The following is a 12,453-nucleotide window of genomic DNA, read 5'->3' as shown; positions in this document are numbered from 1 at the left end:
GTTCTATGTCTGTGAAATATGCCATTGGTACTTTAATAGGTATTGCATTGAATCTGTATATTGCTTTGGGTAGTATGGACATTTTGATAATGTTAATTCTTCCAATCCATGAACAAGGTATATGTTTCCATTTGTTTGTGTCTTCCTTGATTTCGTTCTTCAGGGCTGTGTAGTTTTCTGCATATAGGTTTTTTACCTCCTTGGTTAGGTTTATTCCCAGATATTTTATTTTTCTTTTTGCTATATCAAATGGGATTTTTCTCTTTATTTCTGCTTCTGCTGATTCACTGTTGGTATACAAAAATGCCTTTGATTTCTGGATATTGACTTTATAACCAGCTGTTTTGCCAAACTCATCAATTAGTTTGCGGAGTTTTTGGGTAGAGTCTATAGGATTTTCCATGTACACTAACATGTCATCTGCAAACAGTGACAGTTTTGTTTCCTCCTTTCCTATTTGGATGCCTTTTATTTCCTTTTCTTGCCTGATCTCTGTGGCTAAAACTTCCAATACTATATTGCATAGAAGTGGTGAAAGTGGACAACCTTGTCTTGTTCCTGATCTTAGTGGAAAAGCTTTTAGTTTTTTCCCGTTGAGTATGATATTGGCTGTAGGTCTCTCATATATGGCCTTTATTATTTTGAGAAATGCTCCCTGTATTCCCACTTTGCTGAGTGTTTTTATCATAAATGGGTGTTGTACCTTATCGAAAGCTTTTTCTGCATCTATTGATATGATCATGTGATTTTTGTCTTTGCTTTTGTTTATATGATGTATTACATTTACTGATTTGCGAATATTGAACCATCCTTGCATTCCTGGGATGAATCCTACTTGATCATGGTGTATGATCTTTTTGATATGTTGTTGGATGCGATTTGCCAATATTTTGTTGAGGATTTTAGCATCTATGTTCATCAGCGATATTGGCCTGAAGTTTTCTTTCTTTGTTGTGTCTCTATCTGGTTTTGGAATTAAGATGATGCTGGCTTCATAAAAAGAATTTGGAAGTTTTCCATTCTTCTGAATTTTTTGAAATAGTCTGTGGAGAATAGGGGTTAGCTCTTCCTTAAATGCTTTGTAGAATTCTCCTGTGAAACCATCTGGTCCGAGGCTTTTGTGTGATGGGAGTTTTTTGATTACTGCTTCAATTTCTTTTGCTGTTATTGGTGAATTTAGATTTTCTGCTTCTTTTTCACTGAGTTTTGGAAGATTGTATTTTTTCTAGAAATGTGTCCATTTCCCCTAGGTTTTTCAAATTTCTTGGCACACAGTTCTTCATAGTAATTTCTTACAATCTCTTCTATTTCTGTGGTATCAGTTGTAATCTCTCCCTTTTTCATTTCTGATTGTGTTTATTTGTGTCCTCTCTTTCTTTTCTTGATGAGCCTACTTAAAGGTTTGTCTATTTTGTTTATCTTCTCAAAGAATCAACTCCTGGATTCATTGATCCTTAAAATTGTACTTTTAGTTTCTATGTCATTTAATTCTGCTCTAATCTTGGTTATTTCCTTCCTTCTGCTTGCTCTGGGCTGTCTTTGTTGTTGTTCCTCAAGTTCTTGCAGGCGTAGGGTTAGATTGTTTGTTTGAGATGTTTCTATATTCTTTAGGTAGGCCTGTATTGCTATAAACTTCCCTCTCAGGACTGCCTTCGCTGTGTCCCATAAGTTTTGGGTTGTTGTGCGATCATTTTCATTTGTTTCCAGAAATGTTTTGATTTCTTCCCTAATTTCATTCTTGACCCATTCATTGTTTAATAGCATACCATTCAGTCTCCATGTTTTTGGGTGCTTTGGGTTTTTTTCTTTGGGGTTGGTTTCTAATTTCAGTGCCTTGTGGTCAGAGAAGATGCTTGGTATGATTTCAATTTTCTTGAATTTGTTGAGGCTCCTTTTGTGTCCTATCATGTGGTCTATCTTTGAGAATGTTCCATGTACATTTGAAAAGAATGTGTATTTAGCTTCTTTAGGATGAAGGGCTCTATATATATCAGTTAAGTCCATTTCTTCTAGGGTGTTGTTTAATGCCACAATATCTTTTTTGATAATTTGTTTGGAAGATCTGTCCATTTTTGATAGTGGGGTGTTCAAATCCCCTACTATGATTGTGTTGCTGTCAATATGTTTCTTGAAGTCCTCTAAGATTTTCTGATATATTTGGGTGCCCCTATGTTTGGTGCATATATGTTTACAATGTTAATGTCTTCTTGGTGGATTCTTCCCTTGAGTATAATGAAATGACCTTCTGGGTCTCTCTTTACAGCCTTTTTTTTGAAGTCTATTTTGTCTGATATGAGAATTGCTACCCCAGCTTTTTTTCTTGTCCGTTTGCTTGGAAAACTTGTTTCCAGCCTTTCACTTTTAGTCTGTGATGGTCTTTTGTCCTGAGGTGAGTCTCTTGTAGGCAGCATATGTGTGGGTCATGCGTTCTTATCCATTGAGCTATTCTGTGTCTTTTGATTGGAGAATTTAATCCATTTACGTTTAAGGTTATTATTGATAGGTACTTATTCATTGCCATTTTTCTACCTGTGTTCCTCTCTGTCTCCCTCTTATCCTTCCTTCCCTTAAAGCAGTCCTTTTAGTATTTCTTGTAGAGCTGGTTTGGTGGAGGCATATTCTTTTAGACTTCTTTTGTCTTGGAAGCTCTTTATTTGGCCTTCTATCTTGATTGAGAGCCTTGCTGGGTAAAGTAGCCTTGGTTGTAGGCCTCTGGTTCTCATTACTTGAAATATTTCTTGCCATTCTCTTCTTGCTTGAAGTGTTTCCATTGAGAAGTCGGTAGCTAACCTTATTGGGGTTCCCTTGTATGTTATTTCTTTTTTCTCCCTTGCTGCCTTTAAGATTCTCTCTTTGCCTTGGAATTTTGCCATTTTGATGATGATGCATCTTGAAGTGGGCCTCCTTGGGTTCCTCTTGATTGGGACTCTCTGTGATTCCTGGATTTGTGAGACTTTTTCTCTTATCAAATTAGGAAAATTTTCTCTCATTACTCGTTCAAATACGTTTTCTATCCCTTGTTCTTCTTCTTCTCCTTCTGGTATTCCTATTATTCGGATATTATTACATTTCATATTGTCTTGCATTTCTCTTAATCCCTCTTCATTCTTTCTGAGCCTCTTTTCATTTTCTTGCTCTTTCTGTGAAATGCTTTCTACCCTGTCCTCCAACTTACTAATCCTATCCTCCGCTTCATCTATCCTACTTTGGAAACTTTCTACTGTGTACTTCAATTCGGAAATTGTATTCTTCATTTCCTCTTGTCTCTTGCTGATGGTTTCCATTTCCTTTTTGATGTTGCTGTAGTTTGCAGAGAGATCATTATAATTTCCCTGTAGTTTCTGGTAGCTCACTGTGAGCTCTTTGAGCTCTTTGAACTTCGTAATAACCAGTGCTTTGAATTCACTGTCTGATAGTTGATCAGCGTCTATTTCATCTAACATTCTTTCTGAAGTTTCTGCTTTTTCTTTCATTTGGGGATTGTTTCTTTGTCTTCCCATTGTTTGAGACTCTTCTTGTTAGTCTCTGCTTCCAAAATTGATCTGTTCTGAAACACTGGTTTTATGGTGTAAACTTCTGTGGTATGATCCTTGTGAAGTTCAGTGGTACAGACTCCTTGAAGTTTCTTGATGTTCTTCGTCTCCACCTACACTCACGCTGGTCCTCGCACTGGTCTTTGCATTGGTCGCCTACCACTGCTGAATGTCCCGGCTCTAGTAGCCGCCTCCTCAAGCTACCCAGGCCCGTTACTAGGGCAGTGGCACAGAGGCTGGGAATGTCCTGGCTCCCGTATCTGGCTCTCTCTGCCGCCCAGGGCCGTCACAGGGGCTTGAGTGTCCCGGTTTCCGTACCTGACTACCCGGCGTCTAGTCCTGTCTCTATGGCAGTGGCACAGAGGCTTAGAAAGTCCCAACTCCCGTACCTGATTCCCCAGTGTCCAATCCCCTTGCTATGGCAGCAGCACAGGGGTTGTGACCCTCCCAGTTCCAGTAGAGGGATCCTCTGAAACCCCCGGGCTGTCTCAGGGGTTTGGAGTGTCCCGGCTTCCGTACCTGACTCCCCGACGTCCAATCCCGTCGCTATGGCAGCGGCACAGGATTTGAGAGCTTCCCGGCTCCTGTAGCTGGCTCCTCAGCTGCGTCACAGGGGTTTGGAGAGTCCTGGCTTCCGTACCTGACTCCCCGGCGTCCAGTCCCGTCGCTATGGCAGCAGCACAGGATTTGAGAGCTTCCGGGCTGTAGCTGGCTCCTCAGCTGCGTCACAGGGGCTTGGAGAGTCCCAGCTTCCGTACCTGACTCCCCGACGTCCAGTCCCGTCGCTATGGCAGCGGCCCAGGATTTGAGAGCTTCCCGGCTCCCGTAGCTGGCTCCTCAGCTGCGTCACAGGGGTTTGGAGAGTCCGGTACCTGGCTCCCTGGCGTTCAGTCTCGTCGCTATGGCAGCGACACAGGATTTGAGAGCTTCCCGGCTCCCGTAGCTGGCTCCTCAGGGTCCAGGCCTGTCTCTATGGCGGCGTCACAGGGGCCTTTGGTGTCCCAGCTCCTGCAACTGACCCTTCCGTTGCCCAGGCTAGTAGCTATGGCATCGGCACAAGGGTGTCCCCGCTCTGGTTCCTGACTCCTCTGTCTCCCAGGACCGTCACAGGGGCTTGAGTGTCCGGCTTCCGTACCTGAGGCCCCGGCTCCCAGGCCTGTTGCTCTGGCGGCAGTACAGGGGCCGCGTGAGACCCAGCTCCGGTAGCTGACTCTGCCGCCGTCTGGTGTTTCAGCGTCGGTCACAATCTCTGGTATTTTAATTTCATAACTGCTGGGTAACCGATGGTTTATTGTGCTGTTTCTCCATAGATCTGCCAGGATTTTCACCCATGAGTACAGGAGCTAGCATCCGCTCCATCTTACTCCGTCGCCATCTTCCCAGCATCTCCTAATTTATTTTTTTTATTATTTTTCAACTACACTACTCTGTCTTTACCTCCCATCCCAGGCTGCCCCCCCCATACCCCCCACCACCCTTACCTTTCCACCCCTCTTAGTTGTTGTCCATGTGTCCTTTATACTAGTTCCTGTAAATCCTTTCCCTTTTCCCCTGGAAATTCCCTCCCCTCTCCGCTCCGGTCGCTGTCCCCCTGTTCTCCATTTCAGTGTCGTTGTCTTCATTTTGCTTGCTTGTTTGTTTTGTTATTTAGCTTCCTGTTAAAGGTGAAATCCTATTGTATCTGTCTTTCACCACCTGGCTTATTCCACTCAGCATAATGCTTTCCAGTTCCATCCAAGCTGTTGCAAAGGGTAGGAGCTCCTTCTTTCTTTCTGTTACATAGAATTCCACTGTGTATTGTACCAAAATTTTTTATTAAGTGTGTTTTATTATTTTTTAATTTTATTTAGTTATTTTTCAAGTACAGTTTTTTGTCTATTTCTCCCATCCCAGCCTCCCCTGCCTCTTGCTCCCCACCTCCCTCCCATTTCCACCCCCATTAGTTCTCGTCCCTGTGTCCTTCCTATTTGTTCCTCCAAATCCCTCCCCCTTTTGCCCCTTAAATTCCCTTCCCTCTCCCCTCTGGTCACTGTCCCCTTGTTCTCTATTTCAGTGTCCTTGTTTTTTTCTGCTTGCTTGTTTGTTTTGTTGTTTAGCTTCCTGTTAAAGGTGAGATCATATGGTATTTTTCTTTCAACACCTGGCCTATTTCACTCAGCATAATGCTTTCCATTTCCATCCACGTTGTTGCAAATGGTAGTAGCTCCTTCTTTCTCTCTGCTGCATAGAATTCCATTTTGTATATGTACCACAATTTTTTGATCCACTCATTTACTGATGGGCACTTAGGTTGCTTCCAACTCTTGGCTATTGTAAATTGTGCTCCTATGAACATTGTGGTGCATAGGTTCTTTGAAATTGATGTTTTAGGATTCTTAGGATATAATCCTAGCAGTGTACAACAATTTTTTACCCACTCCTTTATTGACGGGCACCTAGGTTGCTTCCAACTCTTGGCTATTGTAAATTGTGCTGCTATGAACATTGGGATGCATAGGTTCTTTTGGATTGGTCTTTTAGGATTCTTAAGATATAATCCCAGCAGTGGAATTGCTGGATGAAAGGGCAGGTCCATTTTCAGTTTTTTTAGAAAATTCCATCCTGTTTTCCATAATGGTTGTACCAGTCTGCATTCCCACCAACAGGGAACTAGGGACCCCTTTTCCCCACAAGCTCTCCAACATTTGTTGTTTGTTGCTTTGTTTATGATAGCCATCCTGAACAGTGTAAAGTGGTATCTCACTGTGGTTTTAATTTGCATCTCTCTGATAGCTAGCAATATTGAGCATCTTTTCATGTGTTTCTCGATGACCCTTGTATGTCCTACTTGGAGAATTGTCTGTTCATGTCCTTTTCCCATTTTTTAATTGGGTTATTTGTCTTCTTAGAGTGGAGTTGTGTAAGTTCTTTGTGTATTTTGGAGATTAAACCCTTGTCTGAGGTATCATTGGCAAATATGTTTTCCCATACAGTTGGTTGCCTTTTTATTTTAATACTATTTTCTTTAGCCATGCAGAAGCGTTTTATTTAGATGAGATCCCATTTTTTTATTCCTTCCTTTATGTGCCTTGCTCTAGGGGACGTATCAGTAGAAAAGTTGCCTCATGGAATATCTGACATTTTCTTGCCAATGTTCTCCTCTAGGATTTTAATGGTTTCATGGCTCATATTTAAGTCTTTTATCCACCTTAAATTTATTTTGGTATATGGTGTAAGTTGGTGCTCAAGTTTCATTTTTTTGCATGTAGCTGTCCAGTTCTCCCAACACCATTTGTTGAAGAGGGTATCTTTATTCCATTTGATGTTACTGCCCCCTCTGTCAAATATTAATTGGCTGTAGAGAGTTGGGTTTATTTCTGGGCTCTCTGTTCTGTTCCATTGGTCTATGCACCTGTTTTTATACCAGTACCATGCTGTTTTGATTACAGTGGCCTTGTAATACAGTTTGATATCAGGTATTGTGATTCCTCCTATTCTGTTCTTCTTTCTCAAAATAGCAGCTGCTATTCGGGCTCGTTTATGGTTCCATATAAAATTTTGAAGTGTTTGTTCTAGGTCTGTGAAATATGCCATTGGTTCTTTAATAGGTATTGCATTGAATCTATAAATTGCTTTGAGTAGCATGGACATTTTGATGATGTTAATTCTTCCAATCCATGAACATGGTAGATGTTCATATTGTCTTGCATTTCTCTTAATCTCTCTTCATTCTTTCTGAGCCTCTTTTCCCTTTCCTGCTCTTTCTGCAAGATGCTTTCTACTTTGTCCTCCAACTCACTAATCCTATCTTCTGTCTCATTAGCTCTATTTTTAATACTTTCAACTGTGTTCTTCAATTCAGAAATTGTATTCTTCATTTCCTCTTGGCCCTTGCTAATAGTTTCCATTTCTTTTTCATGTTGATATAGTTTGCAGTGAGATCATTGTAGCTCCCCTGTAGTTTCTGGTAGCTCATTGTGAGCTCTTTGAACTTTCTGATAACCAGTGCTTTGAATTCAGTATCTGATAGTTGACTTGCCTCTGTTTAATCTAACATTCTTTCTGAGGCTTTCTCCTTTCCTTTCATTTGGGGATTGTTTCTTTGTCTTCCCATTGTTTGTGAGACTCTTCTTGTTAGCCTCAGCTTCTTAGATTGATTTGTTCCAACTCCCTGGGTTTGTGGTGTGAACTTCTTTGGTGGAATGCCTGTGAAATTCAGTGGTGCAGTCTCTTTTGGTTATCCTGTCATTCTCTGCTTCCACCTACTCAAATATGCAGCAACTTGTAGCTTCTCTCCTACAGCAAAGTGAAATTTGTCCCTCTGACTCTACTGTTGGGGAGCCTCTTCTATGAGTCCAGCTCTGGTCTTTTTGTATTTTCAAGTTGTTTGTGTCTCTCGTGGGTAAAAGAAAGAAAAGAAAAGGAAAGAAAGAAAAAAAGACAGGGGAATGGAGGAAATAGTGATAAGTTAGGAAAGAAAGGAAGAAGGAATAAAACAGAAAATACAAAAAAGAGGACAAAAGTATTGAAAGATAAAACAATAATAAAATTTAAAATAACAGATTACTTAAAAAAGAAAAAGGAATGGAAAGGAAAAAAAGAAAAGAATAAAAAGAAAAAAGATTATAGGAAAGAAAGAAAGAAAGAAAGAAAGAAAGAAAGAAAGAAAGAAAGAAAGAAAGAAAGAAAGAAAGAAAGAGAGAGACATCGCTTGTTGGTTTCACACTAGCCAAACCAGTTTTGCGGGCTGCAGTTGGCTGAGGGTCGATTATTGTGATTTTTCTGCAAGCCCTCTCTCAGGAACCAGACCATGGGCCCTTCTCCCCAGCTCCCTACAATGGGGATCTAGGACTTCCTCACAGCGCTTTTTTCCCAGGGGTTACCACCATGGGTTGGGTTGCAGGGCCTGCAGGCACCTGCGCCGGCCACGCTGCCTGGTTCCCACTGGATTGAGAACAGACCTGCCCCCATTCTGTGGGGGAACTCCAGGCTCTCTGCCCAACCTCAGGTTTGCTGCCAGGCTGGGTTTGGAGCAGACCAGGCAGTTGTGTCTATTGGAGTCAGAGCCCCACACTGTGCCTATCAGATCTCGGGGCTGGCGACCTCAGAGTCCTTGGTTGGGGCCCTTTGTCCTCAGCACCCTCTCTGTAAACTCTAGCAAACATGTCTCTCCTGGCACCCAACCTTGCTTGGCCAGAAAGAGAGGGAGTTGAGCATCTCAGCTCTTTCCCAAGGACCCCTCAGCAGGCCCAAGGCTCCCAAATAGTCTGAGGGAGATGAACCGGAAGCTGGTGGCTGATCTGAAGGCTGGGCGCCAACCTAGAAATGCTGGGCACACGTCAAGGCATGCTGCGCAGCATACACTGGTCCCCGAACTGTGCCCCGGCTGAAAACCCTTCTGCTCCTGTCTTTGTTTTGGTCCTTTCAGCAGGCCCCAGCCTCCCGACAAATCCAAAATAGGGAGATGCACTGGGAACTGGTCCAGAATGCTGTGCCCCTACCAAGTGGCTATGGATGCCTGTCAAGGCATACGGCGTACCGCACACCGAGCACTAGTCCCCAGACTGTGCACCCCCCGAATTCCCTGCTGTTCCTGTCTTTGCTCTGTCCCCGAGACTGTACTGTACCACTGCTGTCTGGTTCCTCCATGACCGTGAAGATTTCTGGTCCCTTACTTTCATATACGCTGAGCAACTGCTGGCTGCCTTGCTTCTCCTCCACCGATGGGACAGGATTCTCTCTCTTGTGTACAAGGAACTGGAATCTGCTCCATCCTACTCCATCGCCATCTTGAAAGACCCCCTAAATCTGTGTAACTTTTAAATAAACAACCCCTTTCCTTTCTCACCAAACTATTGTCTTGGTAGTCACACTTCTTGATGGCAGGCAATTAAACCCCACAGCTATTCCAGAATACCATTGGCTGCTTCTGTAATACTTCCAAAGTTGTGGCCATGGTTAAGGGATGATGAAAAATCAGGGACTCACATAAAGGAGATGTCATGTCCACTTCTAGGCCTAAAAAAGCAACAGAAGAGAACAATTACCAGGATCCCAAAGAGTAGCTATAAGGGAACACTACTATGTGATGGGAGTTGTGGCCCTAGGTAGAGGGACATAGCTGACCTGTAGTAACTCAACAGGGAGAGAACCAGAAAAATAAATAAAATAAATGCCTTGATCTCATTCTCCTCCCTCCCTCTCATCTCCAACTGGTTTCCATTAGCTAAATTTACTGGAAACCAGAGAGCAAGCAACCCACCAATACAATCCATAAAGGTCAGCCTCCAGGGTACAGAGCACAGTGGAGAATGATGGAGAGTATATCTGAAGAACAAATGAAAGCTATCTAGCATCCAGCCTAACAGCTTTCCCTACTTTGGTCTTTACTCCTTTGCTGTTGATTTTCAACAAAGCAGCCAGAAAGATTTTGTGAAATCTTAAGTCAGGCAACATATTTTTTTCTCAAAACCCTCCATAATTAATCAAAGATGAAAAAGTCCTCCTGGCTGGTGTAGCTCAGTGGATTGAGCGCGGGCCTGCGAACCAGACAATCGCGGTTCAATTCCCAGTCAGGGCACATTCCTGGGTTGCAGGCCAGTTCCCTGCAGGCCAATTCCCAGCAGGGGACGCATGAAAGGCAACCATACACTGATGTTTCTCTGGCTCTCTCCTTCCCTTCGCCTCTAAAGATAAATAAATAAAATTTCAAAAAAAGGGTACAAAAGGATTTGAAAAAAAAAAGTCCTTAAAATATCCTACAAGGCCCTAGATAATCTTACTAGTCAAGACCTCTGAGTTCATCTCTGGGGGCTCCTCTCTCCATTTCCTGGCTCCAGCCATGCTGGCCTTCTTGGCCTTCTCCAAACATGATGGGCTCATTCTGCCTCAGGGTATTTGCACCAACTACTCCTTCTGTCTAACATGCTCTTTTCCTCATATTCAAATGACTGGATCCTTTTCTTACTTCAAATCATTCACAGGAGTCACTTTTTCAGGGTGGCCACCCTATCAAAATCATAAACCTCTCACCTAACACTAAAGACTTTCTTTTCCTTCCTTTTCCATTCTTAGCACTGTTTAATACCTAAAATTAAATATATTTTACTTATTTTTTCTGTATATGACATATCTTTTTCACCATAAAATAAGTTCCATAAGGTTAGGAATTTTCGTCTGTTTTGTTTACTAGAATAGCACCTAGGACAATATCTGGCAAATAATAAGCATTCAATAAATACTTATTTTTAATATCTTTTATTGATTATGCTATTACAGTTGTCCCATTTCCCCCCTTCATTCCCCTCCACCCAGCACACCCTCTCCCACCCACATTCCCCCACTTTAGTTCATGTTCATGTATCACAAGTCTTTAGCTTCTACATTTCCCATACTATTCATGCCCTCCCCCTCTATTTTCTCCCCACCGTCTATGCTACTTATTCTCTGTACCTTCTCCCCACTTCTCCTCCTCCCACTCCCCTGTTGCTAGCACTCCATGTGATCTCCATTTCTGTGGTTCTGTGCCTGTTCTAGTTGTTGGCTTAGTTTGTTTTTGTTTTTGTTTTAGGAGTCGTTTTTAATAATTGTGAATTTGCTGTCATTTTACTGTACATGTTTTTTATCTTCTTTTTCTTAGATAAGTCCATTTAACATTTTATGTAATAAGGGCTTCGTGATGATGAACTCCTTGAATTTGATCTTATCTGAGAAGCACTTTATCTGCCCTTCCATTCTAAATGAAAGTTTTGCTAGGTAGAGCAATCTTGGATGTAGGTCCTTGCCTTTCATGAGTTGGAACACCTCTTTCCAGCCCCTTTTTGCCCGTAAGGTCTCTTTTGAGAAATCAGCTGACAGTCTGATGGGAAGTCCTCTGTAGAAAACTATCTCCTTATCTCTTGCTGCTTCTAGGATTCTCTCCTTCATTTTTATCTTGGGTAATGTAATGATGATGTGCCTTGGTGTGTTCCTCCTTGGGTCCACCTTCTTTGGGACTCTGTGAGCTTCCTGGACTTCCTGGAAGTCTATTTCCTCTGCCAGAACGGGGAAGTTCTCCTTTATTATTTGTTCAAAAAAGTTTTCCACTTGTTGCTCTTCCTCTTCCCCTTCTGGGACCCCTATAATTCAGATGTTGGGATGTTTAAAAATGTCCTGGAGGTTCCTAAGCCTCTCCTCATTTTTTTTTGAATTTCTGTTTCTTCATTCTTTTCTGTTTAGTTGTTTCTTTCTTCTCTCTTGTCCACTCCAATGATTTGAGTCCCAGTTTTCTTCCCATCACTATTGGTTCCCTGTGCATTTTATTTCATTTCACTTAGCATAGCCTTCACTTTTTCATCTAATTTGCGACCAAATTCAACCAATTCTGTGAGTGTCCTGATCACCAGTGCTTTGAACTGTGCATCTGATAGGTTGGCTATCTCTTGGTCACTTAGAAGTATTGGCTCTGTGGCTTTGATCTATTCTTCTGTTTGAGCCATTATTTTTTGGTCTGGTCATGCCTGTTACATGTGAGGGGCGAAGCCTTAGGTGTTCACCAGGGCGGAGCAACCCAGTTGCTGGGTTGTGATGTTGTATGTGGGGGCAGGGTCCAAGAGGAAACAATGGTGCTCACTCCACTCTCACTTAGACCTCAGTCCCTTCCACTGATTCCCCCAACCTAACTGGGACTTTCTGGTGCAGATTCTCATGTGGGTGGCTTGTGTATATTCTAGAATCCTGTGAGTCTCTCCAACAAACTCTCCTGTGAGGCTGGGAGTCTCTCCCTGCACCTCAATTCCCACATGTGTTCTTAGTTGGTGTTTTGAGGCTTTATTTCCCACCACTCAAACCTGGGTTGTGCAGTCTCTCTTGCTCCCCAGTTTCGCCTGGTTTATCTGTGCGTGAATGTAGGACCACCACCAGGTCAGCGAGCAGTCTTGTGCACAGTATCTCACTTCACAGT

Source organism: Artibeus jamaicensis, unplaced genomic scaffold (assembly GCF_021234435.1).
Source record: "Artibeus jamaicensis isolate MK-2021 breed Jamaican fruit bat unplaced genomic scaffold, CSHL_Jam_final contig_60, whole genome shotgun sequence".
Taxonomy (NCBI): domain Eukaryota; kingdom Metazoa; phylum Chordata; class Mammalia; order Chiroptera; family Phyllostomidae; genus Artibeus; species Artibeus jamaicensis.
This window is presented reverse-complemented; position numbering follows the sequence as displayed.